At 43.7% G+C, this 20,371-nt stretch overlaps 1 protein-coding gene and 1 long non-coding RNA gene across 5 annotated transcripts in view; one reads left to right on the top strand and one right to left on the bottom strand.

Moving 5' to 3' along the window:
* PTPN14 (protein tyrosine phosphatase, non-receptor type 14) overlaps positions 1-20,371 on the top strand; it is a 131,408-nt gene that overhangs the window by 20,710 nt on the left and 90,327 nt on the right. The window contains exon 1 of one of the 4 annotated variants that reach the window (XM_006772931.2): positions 11,451-11,630. The exons of 1 other annotated variant lie outside the window; for it this stretch is intronic. The gene's annotated coding sequence lies outside the window, so the exon portion shown is untranslated. Of the gene's footprint in view, positions 1-11,450; positions 11,631-15,568; positions 15,846-20,371 lie in introns of those variants that run through there. 2 more of the 4 variants (XM_015569944.1, XM_006772932.2) reach the window with 2 other exon arrangements.
* Positions 12,775-15,450, bottom strand: LOC107184531. The gene is made up of 3 exons (XR_001515380.1): positions 15,238-15,450; positions 14,804-15,088; positions 12,775-12,988 (listed from the first exon to the last, which is right to left on the bottom strand). It is a non-coding gene; the product is annotated as an uncharacterized LOC107184531 (long non-coding RNA).

Genomic DNA, 20,371 nt, shown 5'->3' with positions numbered 1-20,371 from the left:
TCCTGCCTTTTCCAGGCCTGGGAAGGACTCCTCTGGGCTATTGTTAGCCAGCCGGTTTAATGGTTAACTCCTACAACACGCCAGACATAACACCTAATCTTTTGATGAGACCTACAGCTCAGAATGAATAATGGTTAACCATTCCTTACCTCTGACTAAGACCATATACCTTCCATAGTTTGTTCTCTTAAATAGCTGACACTGGGAAGGACTTGTTTTCTTTTGCAAATAACATTTACATAGCACAGACGTTTTATGACTCATTCCTTGCAAAGGAGCAGGTGGTGTCCCTGAATAGTTTGCCACCTTATAGGGACTAGTAGAATAGTTCTACCAATTTTTCATTTAACTCTCTCCCAGCTGTCTGGTGAGAGACCAGCCAATATGAAATAGTCTTTTCCTCAGTGCAAATATGAAAAGACACATAGTGCTCTTGTTAGCAGAAGAGTCTTTTTAAATTAAAAAAAAAAAAGGATTGATTGATTTAGAGAGGATGGGAGGAGAGAGAGAGACAGATTTGTTGTCCCACCTATTTATGCATTCATTGGTTGACTCTTACATGTGCCCTGACCAGGGATTGAACCCGAAACCTTGGCCATATCAGGTGATGCTCTAACCAACTGAGCCACACTGGCCAGGGCAGAAGAGTCTTGTTAAAAAAGTCTGCTGTGCTGCATGTGACTGAGATTTTCTTCTTTATGGGAACGCTCATCCGGGCTGGAAAAAGATTAAAAAAAATCAAATCAAACAAAGGAAGCAAAGAAAGATAGGAGTCTCCTTCCCCTCCCAGGGGCTGCTTCAAGCCGGGGCGATGCCAGTGACCTGGTGGCGGTCTCGGAGGACTCAGCCACCTCACTGCGGCCCACTGAGCTGGGCCACCAGGTAGAATGCCGCAGCCCTGCAGGTGCAGCTTTAGGCTCACCACTGTTATGTCCAGCCGAAGCTGTTGGAGCTCTTGCCCTTTAGGAACTTTCTAGAAACAATCGAAATAGCCTTTATGTCATTAAAAAAAAAAAAGAAGCTTGGCTGAAAATGAGTGTTTGCCGTTCTGAGACGTGTGTCCCTCGTGGCTTTAATGATTTCACACGCGTTATCAGGGTCCCCGCTTCCTTCCTTGGTTAATCCGTGGACACAGTTGTTCTTGGTTTCCTTTCTCCATAGGAATCTGTCTGTTGTCGGCGGAGGGTGCCTAGCTGGCACAGCCAGTGTCTGAACTGACAGCTGGATCTGGGTTGGAGCATTTCTTGCTTATTCCAACCTCTTAAGTTAAAAACAAACAAACAAAAAAGACTGGGCTCTTTTTTTTTTTTTTTTTTTTTTTTGTAGTGAAGGTTTTCCAGAAAGTTCCGAGGGCTGGCTGCGTCTCCCATTCAGGCTTTGGCTCCGTGCATGTGGCTGGCATCCTCACCTCTCCTCAGACACTGCCTTTGGCAAGGGGCCAGGCATTTCTTAACAGCCGCAGCGCACATTTCTGTCTTTATCTTATTTGACTTTCCTGTGGAATGTGACATTGACCGTGGCCGCCTCCTGGAAGCGTTGCCTTCTTGGGTGCCCCCTGATGTCCCTCCTCCTCCCCTGGGTGTTCCCCTTCACTGTCCTTTGAGGGTGCTCCTCCACTGTTGGATGCAGGTGTGGCCTAGCGTCTGATTCGGTGCCCTCCTGACCCTTTTCTCAGGGGCGTTCATCTGGAACTCAGACCCCTCTCTCTTCAGGGCCCCCACATTCCAGCTGCCTACTGGGTTTTCCATGCAACGGACCGCAAATATCTTAAACGCAGAGTGCCACAAACAGAATTCATTTGATTTCTTCTCAGACCAGTCCCTGTTCCTATATTCCCTGCCTTGGTGACTGTGTCACCTCCTATCGAGTTAAAGAAAGGACTTGAGGCAACCAAATAAACGTCTCATTCTTCTTCACTTTTCTTATCCCATAAGCACCAAGCCCGTTTCCTTACTGTCAGGTGGCTGCCCTTCCCCCAATCCAAGCCAATCTCACTGTCCTTCAGAGTCAGTATCACCTTACCTCCTGCAGGAGGAATTCTGTCCTAGCCCCTCGGCCTGGGGTTTAGTAAGTCCTGTTTACCTGTTGATCCAAACTTGATTGAGTTTAGCTGTAGCCCAGGTCATGGCGGAGTTTCCCCAGGGCTAGCAGAGTGGGACCTTGGAGATGTGTCATTTGCTGGAAGTGCCTGAGTACTAGTCTATGGCTGGTGGATGTGCTGCCCTTTTCATGCAGAGATGGGGCTGGGGCGTCAGCTGTGGGCTTGCTGGCCCCGAAAGCCATTTCTGTCATTTGTTTCGAGTTGGATGTGTCATATGGGAAGGTGATAGAGGGCAGGAGGCAGTTTTGGCACAGTGGGAAGGACATTGATTTCCAGAACTCTACTCTAAGGACTAGGGAAGAATAATGCAGGAGAAGCACCTAGTAAGAGCTGGTTCTCAATAATGATATGTTTGGGGCAACTACCCAGGGGCTGGACTAGGTGCTTGGATGGAACAGGGACCAAAAGGTTCAGTGGCAATTGGCTGTGGTGACAGTCCTCGCCTATTCTCTGACTCCCCGGTGCAGTGCGAAGGCCGGTCTGCTCAGAGGTGGTGCTCAGAGGCAGCTGCTTTTGTTCCGTAATGTAAGTTGGGAGACTTTCCTTTAGTCTCAAGTGGACTTTCCCATTTTTGTAACTAGTGGGGAAGAGTCGGGAAATGGTGACATCATTGGCAGCATTGTAATGACCAAGTCCTAGTTCTACAGTTTTGAGAAGGTACCCGAATGTCCTTTTTCTCATACACCCTCATAACCAGAAAACTCTGCGTATAAAATGGTTCAAGTTCCGGGAACCACCAGTTGCTCTAGGCTTGTCCTTACTGTGGAAGCTCAGAGACTCACCTGTGAGATAACATAAGTAAATAGTCATAAGGCCTAACCGCCCCTGGCCAGGTAGCTTGGTTGGTTAGAGCATCAGCCCCATATGCCAAAGTTGCGGGTTTGATCTCTGGTCAGGGCACACATACAAGAATCAACCAATGAATGCACAAATAGGGGGAACAACAAATTGATGTTTCTGTCTCTCTCTCTCAAATTAATGCACAAAATTTTTTAAAAAACTTATTAGAGTAAGTGAAGTCATGTATGTTTGCTGCTGGACAGGTAGAAATATTTCCTATGCAGGTAAAAGAAAAACGACTCCTAAATTATTGCTGATGTTAGTCTGTGCTCTTCTGCAGCTAAATATGTCACATGATTTTTTCTAATTGCCCCCAGGGGTTGTTGATAGGCCAGCATTACCCTAGTAGGGTTATGAGAGCACACGGTAAAAGTGCTGCACTTTGCTCTGAGCGAGGGAAGAACGAGCCCCCGGAGAGCTGGTGGAAATGGAACTGCCCTGTATGGAGATTTGAAGTGAAAATTGACCACTCGTTGTGATTTCTCTGTTTTTTAAACCCTGTTTTTAAAGTTTATCTTGCCCTGCAAATACACACCTGCACATCGGAGGTAAGAATGGAAGAAGGGCCGCTGATGACAAATGCGTGGCTGTGTTTGAATGGTTCTCTGTCCTGGTTACTGAGCGGGGTCCAGGTGCCATGCCTGGAATGTCTGTCCATGTCTTTCCCACCCCAGCCCCAACACAGCATGTGTTTAGGCAGATTATATGTCATTGGAGATTATTTTGAGGATTTAATGAGTAGGACTCAGAATAAATGTTTGTCCTAGTAAACACTTGTCTTGCCATTTTATTGCTAATTTTTTATTGTTTACTTTTTAACAGAATTGTATTTCAATTTTACTTGGAATGGTATGTTTCTCCAAGTGTAAACTAATATTATGATTTTCATAACTTGGGTTTAAAACTCAAGATTCTCCCCATTGGATGTTGTCTTTTGTTTGGAACTTTTTTTCTTGAGATGCTTTTGTGTACTTCTGTAGGGTTAAGCTGATAATGTATATATCATCAGTAATCTAGACTAATAGTTTTTTTAATTAGAAATTTGAGCAACTGATTTAATTATCTTATAATCTTTAAAAACTTGGAGGGAAATCTGATTACATCCTATGCAAATAATTGATATGAGCTGAGTGTTTATCCACCAGGTTTTAATGTCTAGGAACTTGATGGCATCTACATAGCAGGCTGGATGGATGGCTGAGTCTCACCACCACTTCTATTTCATTTATGTTTTTCATATATATTTTCTGTTATTATTATTATTATTATTATTATTTTAAATGTTTTTATTGATTTTATAGGAAGGGAGAGGGAGAGGGAGAGAGAGAGATAGAAATGTCAATGATGAGAGAGAATCATTGATCGACACCATGGACAACATGAGTATATATATTATTTCTTGGGAGGACATTCTTCAGAGAACTTTCATTCTTGGGCACATCCTCATTGATGTCTTAGAATCTCTCTATATAAAAGCCTAAGCGACCAGTTGACCGTTTGACTGTTTGACCAGTAACTATGACATGCACTGACCACCAAGGGACAGACGCTCAACGTGCAGGCATGGAAACATGAAAGAGACTGATGAATCTCAGAGGGAAGTGGGGCAGGGGAAAGGTGGGAAGACATTAACCAAAGATCTTATATGCATACTAGAGACCAGGTGCATGGATTTGTGTACCTGGGTTCCCTTGGCCTGGCCTGGGGGGATCAGGCCAAAACTGTCCAGGTGCACGGATTTGTGCACCGGTGGTGTCCTTCGGCCTGGCCTGTGGGGAACAGGCCCAAACCAGTTCTCCAACATCCCCCGAGGGGTCCTGGATTGCGAGAGGGTGCAGGTCAGGCGGAGGGACCCCATCAGTGCATGAATCCGTGCACCGGGCCTATAGTTAAATATAAAGCTCAAATGCCATCCAGTGGAATTGTGACTCATGGCCTGAAATGCCACACAGGAGTTGCTGCCAGAAACACTTGCAGGGAGATCCAGTTGCCCTTTCGCCTCCTCAGGTGGCTGGTCCAGATGTGTCGCCAGGAGCAAGAGTCCCTGTGGGAAATGTAGTGGCTTTTGAAGTTGAGTTTCATGTGACCTGAAGAGTGTTTCTATATTCAGGGACATCAAACAAAGCTGAGTATTATTTTCTTTTTTAGGAGTTGTCTCATAGGCATTTTTAGAAAATTTATACTTAAATTAGAAATAATATAACAACTTTACAGATTAACATTAAAAAAATTACGGTTACCTGAACTTTGGCAGACTTTCTGAGTTCACATAAATGGATAATTTTTCTCTGTAAAATGCTGGCTTTGAAGTTTTCTTTTGAGGGCAGAGATAAAATGTATTATACTTAAACTTTTAAGTTAAATTAATTTTTGCTTGAGTATGTGAAAGATGAATATAATGCAGAATTTTTTTTATATCTTTTTATTGATTTTTTACAGAGAGGAAGGGAGAGGGATAGAGAGTTAGAAACATCGATGAGAGAGAAGCATCGTTCAGCTGCCTCCTGCACACTCCCCACTGGGGACGCACCCGCAACCAAGGCACATGCTCTTGACCAGAATCGAACCTGGGACCCTTCAGTCCCCAGGTCAACGCTCTATCCAGTGAGCCAAACTGGCTAGGGCTATAATGCAGAATTTAAAAAGCACACAAGAGCCTGGTTGGAGTGGCCCTTCCTCCAGTGCACTGAAAGATTGCTGGTTCTATTCCTTGTTGGGGCACATGCCTGGGTTGTGTCTTTGGTCCCTGGTCGGTTGGGTTGTGTGCGGAGGTCTACTGATTGATGTAACTCTCTCACATTGATCAGTCTCCCTGCCCCCCACCACACACACACACACACACACACACACACTCTCTCTCTCTCTCTCTCTCTCTCTCTCTCTCTCTCTCTCTCTCTCTCTGTCTCTGTCTCTCTCTCTCTAAGCATGTCCTCGGTGAGGATTAAAAAAATTATGCACTAGAAAGTCTTCATTCCACTTTTGACCTCTAGTCTCAGGTCCCCTCTTCTCTAAGAATTGTAAGTAGTTTTTAAGATAGTCTTCCAGAGCTATTTTGTGTGCATACAAACATATACATCTATGCCCTCGCTTTTCCACACATCTGGTACATACACCACTCCTGTTCTATGTCAGTATTGTCTCTTATCCCGGAAGCCATTTATTTCAGTGTATAAAAGGCCTCCTTATTCATTTTTTCCTTATGCGGATGTGCCATTATTGACCGTCTTCTGTGATGAGCTTTTAGGTTGTTTCTGGATTTTGTAATTACCAATAATTTTTTTTTCACACATGTAAGAGTGTTAAAATAAATTTCTAGAAGTAGAATTGCTAGGTTAAAGGCTTCTGCCCTTGTAATTTTAATAGATATTGCCAAATGCTTGCCATGGAAGTTATACCACCAGCAGTGTATTGGGGGACCTGGTAGACTGTTGACTTTTAAGTTTTTCTCTTGGGGGTCGGAATTAGAGAATTTGAAAATATTCAGGTAATATGAAAATATATATATTTAAATACATAATGTATGCATATTTAAATATACTTTGATCTATATTTCATTATTGTGTAGTCGCATTACTGTCTTTCTTCGGAAGCTAGATGTTTAAGTGGCTAGATGTTTAAGCTAGGTGTTCACAACATTGAGTTATCTATCAGATTGTGAAAAGATGAACAAGGAGATAAATTTGAGGAGCTTTTGGATTCATGTCCTCTTTCTGTCTATGCTTCTCAAAATGCTTTAAGATTCAGCTCAGTGTTGCCTTCTTCCATGGAACCTATAATTAGTCTAGCTCTTGTTGGCCTGGGACAGCATTTACACCCTGTACTCAGTTCCATGCTTTCATTAAAAGGAATCTATATCTTGTTTATGAGCCATGTCGGGAGACCAGATGTTAGGAGCAGTTTTAACTCGTCTCTTTGCCCTTTGATTTTTTCTCTAGTTCTTGGGACAGAAACAATAACATTCAATAAATGCTATTTCTCAAGTTTTTAAAAGCTCTCTCAAGTGCTTTATTATAACAGGTTAAGCATAAATCTCAATATTTTTCAGAGTAGGAAAGTAATAATGACCATTGTAGAAAATGTAAAACATAGAGAAAATTTTATATAGCAACAAAATAAACATCACCCAGAATTTTCCCTTCCAGAGATCATCACCCCATCAATTCAGTTGTCCTTTTCTGTGTGTGTGTGTTTAATTAAATTGGAAACAACATGCCGATGCAGTTTTATATTCTCCTTGTCACCCTGCCAACAGTTGACAGTTTGAGTACGTCCTCCCAGAGCCTTTTCTATGCACATAATACATAATGTGAAATGTAAAGAAAGTTTTAGAACATAAATTAGAAACGAAATCACGCTAAGCATAATGCTGCACCTGCTTTTGCCACTCAGAGCTGTAGTCAGCTCCTCGTGCGTATGTACAGAGCCTACTTCTTTTAAACGTGTGTACCATGATCCATACAACACATCATCTCCATTGTATGCATTTTTCCCTATTATAATTAATGCCTAGGTGAACCTCTTTTTACATAGATAATGTCGAATTTTGGATAGGCTCCTAGAAGTGGAATTACTACAGCTGTGTTGAAAGGTCATGCATGCCTAAGTTTTTACTGAGGGTAATGTCAAATTTCCCCTTAAAAATGTCCTATTGGTGTATATTCCAGCGAGTAACACCGTGATATCTTCATCAGCACTGGAATGATCAGTCTTTTTTTAAAGTTTATTTTTAATTCAAGAGAGAAAAAAGTGGCCTCTTATGCACGTATAATTTACATTTTACTGATAGTGAGGTTGGGTATCTTTTTAAAAATTTTTAAAATACATTTTACTGATTTTTTACAGAGAGGAAGGGAGGGGGATAGAGAGTTAAAAACATTGATGAGAGAGAAACATCCATCAGCTGCCTCCTGCACACCCCCTACTGGGGATCGATCCCGCAACCAAGGTACATGCCCTTGACTGGAATCGAACCTGGGACCCTTCAGTCTGCAGGCCAACGCTCTATCCACCGAGCCAAACTGGTTAGGGCGAGGTTGAGTATCTTCATATGCTTTTTAATCCGATGTCTTTTAGCTATAAAGTGTCTGGTCTTTTTTTTTTTTTTAAGTTTCTTATTGGATTTTTATGATCCTGAATTTTTTGTCTATTGCAAGTATATTGCAAGTATTTTTTCTCAGGTCGTTGTCTTATAATCCACTTTACCTTGTCTTTAGCCATGGAAGCATTTAAAATTATGTAATAAAATCTGATAGTATTTAGGAGAGACTTACATACCTTCACATTAATAATATATTTTCTTTTGGCACTTTTATAATTTTGTTTTCTTACATTTAGACTGAGCTAGATTGATAGAATGATTGACTTCTACTCTTCCTTTTGCCCTGTAGTTTGATCATGAAGATTGGTATACTTTTGTATAGTATTTTTATGACTTACCAAAGCAGCTTCATATAACATAGATAAAATTAAAGCTGAATGATGGAAGTATATATGTTACAGATGAATATTTTTTGGTGATTCTCAAATTTCCCTTCAGCTTTCATTTAGTTTGGCTTTTCAAATTGTGTTCCCTGGTCACTTTAGGTAACTCAAGACTTGGGATTAGGGGAGTGGTCGGCAAACTGCGGCTCGCGAGCCACATGTGGCTCTTTGGCCCCTTGAGTGTGGCTCTTCCTAAGCCTTAGGAGTACCCTAATTAAGTTCATAACAATGTACCTACCTATATAGTTTAAGTTTAAAAAATTTGGCTCTCAAAAGAAATTCCAATCGTTGTCCTGTTGATATTTGGCTCTGTGGACTAATGAGTTTGCCAACCACTGGACTAGGGTGTCCTGGAGGATGTACCACTCAGTTTTGCTTTTACTGGAATGTTGCATTTGAAAATGAAGGTGTTTCTTTGAAAAAGAACCAGAAAACCAATGATTTGAAGTTTGGGGGAGCTGGGTAGGGTTTCCCCGGGGGACTGCAGCGTGTTGGTGTTGGTCATGTGTGTGGTCAGTGTGCTTTGGAGCTAGGATTCCTTGCCTTGAGGACCTGGGCAGAGCTCCCTGGGCAGGGCTAGAGTAGGCCTCCCTCTGTTTCCAGCCCTATCCTGTTACAGTTAAAGTATGTTCCGCAGTTTGACCTTCCGCTCTAGAACACTTTGCACACTATTATTCCCCATTTCCTCCTGGATACCTTTCTCATCTGTACACTGGGATCTCGTTAGGCAGAAGCAATAAATACTTCAGAGCATAAATATTTTTGTTAAGAGCTGAAGCACATTTCTAAATCCGTGAACACAAGTGAAATGGAAAATTACTGAGTACATTACAAACTCAGACCCAGGAATGCAAGGGGAGTTTTATTTTTATGCTTAGAAAAGAAACATGAAGTGTTGTTTATCTGTGGGTGTGAAAAATATATTAAAATAGCATATCATAACTATATTCAAACAGAGTTTTTCTTGCCCCGTCTTCATTTGATAACTTCAGTCTTGTCCTAGTACATTTCTCTTGGAGGGGATCAATGCCACATTATTTATTATTTGGACTCCATTGAGTTACTGCAGATTTTTTGACTGTTTAATTCTTATTCCTCACCTTAATGGAATAGCTGATCCTTGGACAATGTAGGGGTTAGACTTCCCCCCTCCCTCAAATCCTGCACAGCCAAAATGCGCATAAAACTTTTGACTCAGTTGCATAACACACATTTGTATGTAATATATACTGTATTCTTACAGTAAAGTAAGGTAGAGAAAAGAAAACGTTATTAAGAAAATCATAAGGAAGAGAAAACAGTACAGTTCTGTATGTCTTTATTGAAAAAAAGTCTGCATATAAGTTGACCCCTGAAGTTCAAACTTGGTGTAGTTCAAGGGTCAATTGTATTTAATTGTTTCTCAGAAGGTACTAAATAAGTTTTGGTGCTTAGTATTGTCCCTTTTTGGGCTGAGGCTAAGAAGAGAGGCTGCATCTTGCCACCCATGCTGGTCCTGATTTTCAGACAGTTGCTGCTTCACCCACAGTAGTGACCTCCAAGACCTGTTTAGTTTCATGAGTTGGACGAGAGGAATTCCAGGTCTTGCAGGCATCTCCTTCCTTTAACTTCACTCGTGGGGAACATGACACATGGTCAGCGTTGCTAATTATACTTGAAGGCGCAGAATCACCTTCCTTCATTCCCTCTCTTCCACCCACTCGCGTAGAGGTGACTCTTGGCCTTAGCAATGTCACAAGAGGCCCCGCGTCCTATAGACTCTCGGGAGGAGAGCCCACAGTGCAGCTTGCGTTCACTTCTGTGCTTCCCCATGAAAATATGAAAGATGCAAAAGCATATTGTTTATTTCTGGGATTGATTATTCTTTTAAGAAATCTTTTAAATTTCAGCTTTATTGAGGTATAACTATTGTAAGATATTTAAAGTGTCCACCGTGGTGATTTGATATGAATATAGTGAAATGATTTCCCCCTTCTATGTAACGAACACATCATCACCTCCCATATTTATCTGGTATTTCTTATTCTGTTGGCTTCGTGGTGCCATGTGTGTTGTGGCAGCCTCTTGACTCCTGGGAGGGGCATGAAGCCCATTTATAAGTGCTCAGAATAGTAATCATAAAACACAAGTGCTCAAGAATGTTAGCTACATGGTGATGGTGGTGGTGGTGGTGGGAGATAAGGACTAAAGCTCATTTATACCCCATCTTCCTCGCCACCATCCTGCCAGTGTAATTAGCTGCGCTAACACCCTGGTCAGTGTTCACCTTTTCATTTGCTTGGTTTTCTTACTAAACATCTGACTAAGTGCTCCCACACACTTCCTACTGCTTTATGAAACTCCTGCCCAACTTTCCACGAGATCCAATCTCACTCGATGATTTCACCCCCTTCCCTTTCTTTCTTCCCTCTGGAGCCCCCCAGCTTCTGCTTAGGTAAGGACTGGCACAGGTAACACTTCTAATAAAGACTTTTAAACCATTGCCCTGCTTTTAGGTCCTTCCCTACTCGCAGCCTCCACACTTTGCAAAACCAAACCACCTCCTCACCTCACCAAATAGAGCAGAACACCTTGTACCTGGGCCTCTCAGGTTCAACTTCCAGAGGCTTACCTCTCACTTAGCTCGCACGCCCAGCTTTTCCTTCTGTATTTGTATATTTTGATGCGGGGTTCCTGAAATCCCCTGGTTTCGTCAGGCATGGGGCTTTTAGCATTTGTGTTTTATTCCCCCTCCTCAGTTGGAAATGATTTTTCAGCTGGGAAAAGGGTGAAAACTTCACTATTTTGTGGCTCACATCCAGCAGTCTCCCAGCCTCTAGCTCTAAATTTCTAATTATTGGCTGGACTAAAGTCACCAGACAGAGTGAGGAAGTAAGCCTAGATATTCCAGACCCATTTTGTATGTATTTGCCCTTTGTCCTAGTCTTTGTTATTGTCTGATACAAAAGAGAGTGGGCTCAGGTTTTCTCCTGGTGTCTTCCTCTAGTGAGAGTTTTCCTTCCAGTGGAGGTTTTATGGGAAAGTCCAGCTCATGAGCCTATGTTTTCTGGTGAATAATAAGCCCATCTTAATGAGGTAGGTTGTAAAGATAACTTGTCTCATTTTAGTTCTGCAGCTAAAGGAACACAAGGCGAGGTGAGAGTTCCTGGGAACCACAGAGAAAATTAACGGGCGTTGAATTAGGACCTCAAGAGAGAAGGCCAGAAAGGTAGGGATAGTTATGTTGTGTGCCTTAAGAAGAGCGTTAAATTTGAGTTTGTAATATAGAGAGGATGGGTCCCAGTGGCCCTTTCCAAGGTGAAAGACTTTAAGAATGGGTAAAAATAGCACATAGAGATTTATATTTGGCTCTGTTGACTAATGAGTTTGCCCACCACTGGCCTATACCATAGAGCAGTGGTTCCCAACCTTTTTTTGGCCATGCCCCGCCTAAGCATCTCTGAAATCCTGATGCCCACTCCCCCCCCCGCACCCCCCCTCTATCGTGACATATAATTATTATTCAAAAAGCAAACTCCTAATCACATGGAGGAAGCCTAAAAGGCCATTAACATGGTCTAAACAAGCTTCCAAAGAACATGGCATCCATGAAAAGAGGAAAATAAAAGAACAAAAGGACAGTTGAAGAACTAAGGAAGAAATCACTAAGATATTGTTATAAAAATAGTAATAATATGAAACAATATGAAAAAATAGCAAATAAAGTTTAAGAACATATAATAGAGAACTGAAATGCATAAATATGTCACAATACATATTTATATACTGTAGATGAGGCCCCTAGAACTGTATATGAGGCCCCATATGAAATACAAAAATTCACTATTGATAACTCAATATTGAATTGCCCCCCATTAAAAATCAAACAGCCCCCCTGTGGGGTGTGTGTGGCCCATCTTGGGAAGATAAGTAGTAATCAGAAAGACTGAAAGATATGAAACAAAGTAGTAGAATCTCAATAATGTAAACAAGTTTAAAATATACTTAATTAAAAGGTTGGGATAAAATATGCAGAAGTTTTAAATTGATTACCCTTGGGTGGCGACATTATGCACGATTTTTAGTTTTTCCTTTTAGTTTTCTATAATTTCCATTTATAATGAATTTATAATCAGAAAGTATTAAAGATTATTAAAATTTTTAGATGAAGTAGAAAAAGAATGATCCGTCTCACCCTAATAATTCAAAAGAATGAAAACTCAAGCAAGTTCCAGGATATAAGTGGTTTTAATCAGTTCTAATTTGAAAATAAATGTTGGATTGCAAATGGGTTTTGTTTTTTTTTTCTTTTGCATTTAGTCAGAGTATGACTGTATATGGTGCTGAAAGCCACGTGCTTAATGAGCCAGTATTGTAAATACTGATATTTATGAAGGGACCTATATATTAATGTGAATCTCACAGTAAAATCTCATGGTGAAGGACTGTGCTTTGGATGCAGCCTCTGCCACCTGCTAGCTTTGGGACTTTGGCCAGATCCATACAGTGTCAGTTTTCTTACCTGTAGATTGGGGTTGTGAGGATTAAATGATGTCATGTATGTAAATCACTCAGATGATTTTATAGCTGAAATGATAAGTGATAGCTGATTTAATGCTACTCCTGAAGGAAGACTTATTCCAAATTTTCTTATATAGAATATTGAGGAAAGGCAGAGATTAACTGGTTTAAAGTATTTTTTTGGGGGAGGGGGGTCTAATACAATATTAATACTCCAAAGATTACATAGGGGCAAAGTAGATGTTTCTGCTTCTGCCTTCCTCCCTCTGAGGTCAGAAGTGTTTCTCCAAGCTTGTGTAAGCACAGACACATATAGGAGGACTGGTTTGGCCTTATTTTTTTTCCTTACATATTACTCTGCAACTCACCCTGGGTGTCACTCTGAACCAATAGATTCTGTTCTAACTAATTAGCAATAATTACATAAGACCCTAAATAATTGTCTATGCCAGGATTTCTTTGAACATAACTCTGTTATGGATATTCAGGGTGTTTTTTGACCCTTATACATAACCCTGAAGATTCGTTGCTTTTATTTCCTATGAAAGTTTCCCACAAGTGGCATTGCTGAGTCAGAGTACGTGTTAATTATAGTGCGGAGGGATTTGGGGTTACACAAGCTGTTTAAAACATTGGTTCCTGCCCTCTTACAATCTAGTGGAAGAACAGATGATGTGCATTCTTTTCTCAGGGATTCCTTCCTTCCTTCCTTCCTTCCTTCCTTCCTTCCATCCTTCCTTCCTTCCTTCCTTCCTTCCTTCCTTCCTTCTTTCTTTCTTTTTGTTCTTGTACAAAGATTTCAGTAGATAGTGATTTTTACCCCCCCAGGGAAGTTTGAAGTCCTTAACATTCTGAAACAGGTATAAATGAAGAGAGCGGAGGAAGCCTCCTTCCTTATGTTTACTGTGTAAATTGGGATCATGAGGATTACATGATGTCATGCATGTAAATCACTCAAATGATTTTATAGCTGAAATGATAAGCGACAGCTGAGACCACGCTACTCCTGAAGGAAGACTCATTCCAAATTTCTGATATAGAGTATTGAGGGAAGGCAGAGATTAAGTGGTGTAAAGTTTGCCGTGTTCATTAGCGATGAATTTGTCAGCAATTTTGCATGTTTAAGTTGTTCAGCTTTTAAGAGCTCAGTCCAGCTTGGGAACTGAAGCACTTGACCTATGTCCTCCTGTTCCTGCTGCTGCGCTCATACCCTACAGGGCCGCAGGCACCCCCCAGGCCGGGAGAGCCACCCCACACGCAGCCTCTTGTCTCCAGTGGCCCGGGCTCGCTCTGCCCCAGGCAAGGCAGCTGAACACATCTTCAGCTTGAGGTCAGCCAGGGTGACAGGAACGGTCCGAGGCTAACACAAGGGTTTAAAACAATGAATGTACTGCACTTGGTTGGACAGGTAATGCCATTTCCTCGTAATGTCACTCAGAGAGCTGCTTAGTACAACCTAAGATTTCCCAAGTTTCCACTTAGGTAGTGTGTGTGCGTGTGCGTGTGCGTGTGTGTCTGCTAGACGGGATGGAGAGAAGAATGGACACAGCTGCCATGGCTGTGCATGTGTACATGGGTGTTTGTAGTCTAGCTACATGGAGGTGTCTGCATGTCGCATGACTGACTGTGTTTAGAGCAGTGGTTCTCAATCTTGGCTGCACATTAGAATCACCTAGTAGCAAAATGACAGTTATGAAGTAGCCATGAAAATAATTGTATGGTTGGGGGTCACCACAACATGAGGAGCTGTATTAAACGGTCGCGGCATGAGGAAGGTTGAGAACCACTGGTTTAGAGGCTTTGTTTTCTCCCATCAGTAATTAACATTTGGTTACTTCAGTCGGGATTATGCAACTCTTTACAGCTGACACTAGTTCGTACCTGTTTTCATTCCTTCTCCCCTCTGATTCAGCGTCTTGGCTCCGGAGAAGCGATTGCCCCGGAACACTTTCGAACCCGCTTGGCTGTCCCCTGACTTACCGGAGTGGTCACATACCTGAAACCCACCGGGCACCCTGTCACGGTTGCCAGGCGGTGGGACCTGTACTTGCTTGTTTTGCACTCATGTTTTGCCTCCTTAACTTCAAAAACCCTCCGACTCTTGGTTTGTGGAAAGCAGTTTTTATCCCTGTGCTGCTTAGCAGGCGCTCGGTTCCCTTGGATTTCCTGCAGCATTGGGTGAAACGGCACCGATAATGATAAGGGCAGCGCGAACACACAAGCGAATGGTGCCAGCGCTCGGATATTCCTAACTCCCGGAATCTTCCCGACCACTCTGGTTAGTGATGGACACTGTTATCACCCCCATGTTGTACCTGCAGAAAGCGAGGTGGCCTCGGAGCCTGGTTCTGCCGCTTGGAAGTGGCTCCTGTGTGGACATGACTCCCCATCTGGGTGAGGCTGGCTGGTGGAGCTCCAGCAGCCAGGGAACCAGGCGCTGTCCCCGGGAACCGAGCTCCGGACCGGCAGGCCCATTGCCGAGACTTGGCAGAGATGCTGGCTGTTGCTTATGTTTGGAGAGGAAGTGACACAGATGAGTCCTCTCCTCCCAGAGCTCTGGACCTGTGAGGGGCGTTGAGGGAACTCAGGCCTGGGCAGGAAGGAAACGGGGGAGGGAGGTGTGGAAACTGCTGGGGAGGCCACTTGCAGCAGGCTCTCACGGGGAGAGGGGAGCCCCTCTCTCTCGGTCCCTGCGGTCCCTCGGGGCGCACATCGCAGGGGAGGGTGAAGCGAGTTAAAGGTGTGTTCGCCGCAGCGTTTCTTCTGTTTTGATGAGTGAGTCATATGACCAAGCTGGAAAGCCTCTTGGGCTGCTCTTGTGATCGTGTTTCTGGAATTGGTTTCTGAAGAGGTTGCGTGCGACGTGCTGGGATTCTCTCTCTGCAGCACAGACTGGGGCTGTGGAAGGAAAGCAAGCGTCCAGGTAGGCGGCATGGGGGGAGGGGGGCGGGCAGGAGAGGGGGTGCTGAGGCAGGGGCAGGACTCTGGTTCTGTGCCAGGCCCTCTGGATAGGACATCCCAGGGCTGAAAATTGGTCACCAGCCTCAGGGACCATGTCTGCCATATCTGCGTGAAGTCCACCGCCCGTGGCGGCTGGCTCGCCGTCGTCCTAATAGAATGTGGGAGCTTGCTGTTGTCGGGTTATTCTTACATCGCCAGCTTGTAGTTTCAGCCCCCGTTCTGGATATTGTGAGCATGGTTCTTTGAGTGAAAAATGGGGTCATATAATGTCAGTGTCTGTCTGATGAGGGGCAAGTTCTTAACCTCTGCAGCCCGGCTGCCCTCATCTGTAAAATGGGGACATGAGGACTAACCTCAGGGCAGTAGGGCTATGGGAATACTGCCCAGCAGTGGCCCGTCTTTGAATCTGCTCTAAAAATGGAGGTGCTCATGACCGCCTTCTTGGTGTCTGACACTAGGGGATGTTGTGTTCTGGTTCCTGGCTGAGAGCAGCTCTGGCATTCCCAGACCCGCATCACGGTGGGTGTAGACACGGATAGCAAAGAGAGCTGGATGGAATCGGAGAGTTGCAGCTTCTGAGGTCTCAAAGGATGGAGTCCTTTGGGACAAAGCATTCCTGGCATGAAAGGCAGAGAAGGCTCATTTGAGAAGTCAGCCAGACTCAGGTATTCTGATACACCCCACCTGACGCCAACGGGCCAGGGGAGACTCCCCTATCTTGTGTCGGATTGATCAGCCTTTGCATTTTATCCAACTTGTCACTGTATCTCCAGAAGGAATTTTTTCCCGCCATCTTTTAAAAACGAAGAACTTACACTGTCAGTTTGGTCTAGTTCCGTGGTCGGCAAACCGCGGCTCGCGAGCCACATGCGGCTCTTTGGCCCCTTGAGTGTGGCTCTTCCTAAGCCTTAGGCGTACCCTAATTAAGTTAATAACAGTGTACCTACCTATATAGTTTAAGTTTAAAAAATTTGACTCTCAAAGGAAATTTCAATCGTTGTACTGTTGATACTTGGCTCTGTTGACTAATGAGTTTGCCAACCACTGGTCTAGTTAAACACACGTTTTAGTTTGGAAGGGCAAAGGGGTTCAGTTGGAGGGAAAGTTCTGACCCCCTTTTTCTGTAACGTATCAGCAACGTTGGCACTGTTATCTATGTTACCAGGTTACTTGACAAATTACCCTTTAAGAAAAACTTTTGAGAAAAACCCAACGTTTTACTATGGGAAATTTCAGGCATGCACAACGCTGTAGAGAATGGTGTGACCCTTGCCTCCCACCGTCAACAGCTGTCAGCATGGCCAGTATTGTCCCCCTCACAGTCCCCCACCCCATTATTGCGGAGAAAAATCCCAGACAACCTATTATTTTACCCATAAATATTCAGTGTGGGCTTTGATGACCTTAGAAATTCAGTAATGTCAAAAATGGAGACTTTCATATTTGAAGATCCTTCTGGTGGGAAGATCTTGTCTATTTAGGCAAGGCGGTCAGCCTCAAAGCTGGGGGTGGGGGAAATGATTTTTTTTTTTAAAAAACAATCACCTGGGGGAGCCTTCAAACTACTTGCCCTCTCAGAGTTTGCTTCTGCGGCCCCCAGGCCCCCTCAGTTGAAAATCTCAGCCTTTGATGCACTGTGGACTTGGTTTGCGTCTGAGTGTTAGAGCAGGAATAAAAGCGAGGGGACCACTGCTTGCGGGTAAAAGTGATTCCAGGTAACGGGAGCTTTACCTCGCAGGAACCAACTTGTTATTTTTAACCACCATGGGTGGGGGCTGTTTAAAAACATATAGATTTTTGCCCTTTTAACCAGAATATGCTGGGTATTACTCGTTTCCATTTACTATAGAGAGGTTTTGGGACACAGTCTGCCCTGCTGTGGAGTGCTTATTTTTATAGTTTACCTGTCACCTGCCTCCTTGCCTTTCGTATCCTGAAAACGTGGTCTTCCTTGTCTCCTTGAAATCTGCTAAGGGCTACGAAGCAAGGCCCAGAGCTGTACAGGAACTCAGAGTTCACCAACGGTACAGGCATTCTTGTTTCTGAGCACAGTGTGTGTAGTTGGGATGAAGAGCTTTGTGATCGCTGACTACTCAGCAGATGTTTGGTGCCGTTTCCCGGTTTCCAGCCATCCTCTGCATGGATGAGGTGGTTGTGTAGCCACCCTTCATGCAGATGAGCCATCACCCTGATGGGCACGGTTTGGCAGGACTCTGTCCTCTAACTTCAAATCGAGCTTAAAGAGGTCTCCAAACGTCATGTTGGAAAGGTCAGGTCTCCAAGGAAAGTTGGAAAATGTGTTTCTGGACAAATTTCTCTCCATCTCACCAGTGCATTTGGAAAGTCAGTTAGGAGGCGAGAAATGAAGGGATTAAACAATGTGACCGTTCTGCTTTTGTTGTTGTAGTTACTCAGCAGCTAAAAGGTAGGGCCTTGCATTTTAAACCTTGCACAACACGTTTACTTGGCCAAAAGTAATGTGATGTGTGGATTTAATTTGGGTATTCCATAACAATAAAATGTATAGAAGAAATGAGCAGTCTACCTTTCACCGCACAAAACTGACTTCTTTTCTGCTCTTCTTGAAGGAGGAAATCAGAGAAGACATTTTCCTTACGCTTTTCTTTCCCATCCCATCCCCGCCCACCCCACCACACCCATCTTTAAAATTCTCCTTCGGAAAATGACACAGTATTTTTTAAAACCCAGCTGAGCTGTGCCCAGGTTCATACACAGGATGGACTAGTTGCATCAGTTTTTCCTTTCTCACACCCAGACGAGGGTTACATAGTTCTGTGAGGTGTGCTTGGAGTTGTAAAAATACGGAATGCTGGAAAAATCCCAGAGTCTGTTGGTAAATATAGAACACAGCTGAACAGCACTTAGCTTCTATTGGTGATTTTCAAACTTGGGGGGGGGGGGAAGGGCAGGTATCCATAACCTAGCACGGGAAATAAAGAGTGCGGGATGACCACGTTTGAGATTTGGATTTTCATGTCTCTTTCATGTCCCTGAAGACATCACAAGTAATTCAGTAACGAGGAGTAGACTGCATTTGGTTGACAATATAAAAGATCCCTCCACTTCTCACCCATCATATTCAGAGATTTAGTAGGTCAGCCGAGTGACCTTTTCTGTATTATGAGGAAGCTGTCTTTGCTTTGTGTTTTTAACTTAGCGGGGTTTTTTTTTGGTGATATCTTTAGGAAAAGAAATGAGAGGACTGTAGAACAGTGGTTCTCAACCTTGGCTGCACATTAGAATCACCCGGGAATCTTTTTAAAATCCTGATTTCTGGGCCTCATCCTCCGGAAATTCTGTCTTTGTTATGTGGTGGGGCCACAATATTAGTAACAAAGAAACAGAATTTCTGGAGGATGAGGCCCAGAAATCAGGATTTTACAAAGATTCCCAGGTGATTCTAATGTGCAACCAAGGTTGAGAACCACTGCTATAGAAGGTGCTGGAAATCCACGGCTGGGAGTTCCAGGGGAAGCTTCCACATGAGAGCTTTTCGGAAGCCGATTGGTTAGCAGTGGGGTTTAGAAGTGACTGGGCTTTTCTGAAGGTCTGTCCCACTGTAGCGCGTACTGTAAAAGGCCTTCACCAGCGTGGTGCTTACAGAGCAAATGCCCCAACAAATTGCTTTCGGCAGTCAGGGCGCATTATAACACCATTGATCACGTTGCTAGGTCCCGTGTCGTTTTTTTGCGAAGAACTTCCCTGGGACATGGCCTCCCTCTGGCCTCTGAGACCACCCCCAGGATCGGGCACACCCAGGTCTAGAAAAGGGACACTTGGCTGGTGGGAATGTTCTTGTAGAAACCTCAGCTCCATCTTTCTGTCCCCCTGAAGAGCACCCGTGAGCTGACGGACCTCTCATTCCTGTTCTCCACAGTTTAAGCCTCTCTGAGGCCTCGGAGAGTCAGACCTCTCTAAGTCCAAATTCCTCAAGTGTCTCTGAGGTCACCAGGGGGCCCTGCCCTATCTTGGCAGCAAAAACTCAACCCTTTTCAGGATTCGTTCTTTCTCTCATTGTAATGACAGATACTTATTTAGCTCCACTTTAGGCTTATAGGAGACCACAAAGCTGAATGTGTCCTTCAGGATTCCAAGTGGGGAGCTAAGACACATGCGGGAGTTTCTCCAGGAAAGGGAGACTGGGGTGCCGTCAGCTGTAGAGACACAGCCACACAGGTTATAAGGCAATTTGGAAGCAAGTTCCCACTCCCCCAAAAGACCCGTTGCTAACCCCAGACACTATACACATGTAGTTGAGTCAAGAAGAAGGCTAGTCTACTTACCTACTCGGGATGGGCTGTGTAGGACTTCCATCGAGTGAGCGACTCCTTTCTGCTCCAGGTGTCAGGGTTGGTGAAGACAAGTGGCAGGGCTGGGAGAATGCCAAGTTCATTTATTTTTTATTTGAGACTTTTCTATTGATTTTTAGAGAGAGAGAAGAAGAGAGGGAGAGAGAGAAATATCTAT

The sequence above is a fragment of the Myotis davidii genome, unplaced genomic scaffold, assembly GCF_000327345.1.
Source record: "Myotis davidii unplaced genomic scaffold, ASM32734v1 scaffold362, whole genome shotgun sequence".
NCBI classification, from domain to species: domain Eukaryota; kingdom Metazoa; phylum Chordata; class Mammalia; order Chiroptera; family Vespertilionidae; genus Myotis; species Myotis davidii.
This window is presented reverse-complemented; position numbering and strand designations above follow the sequence as displayed.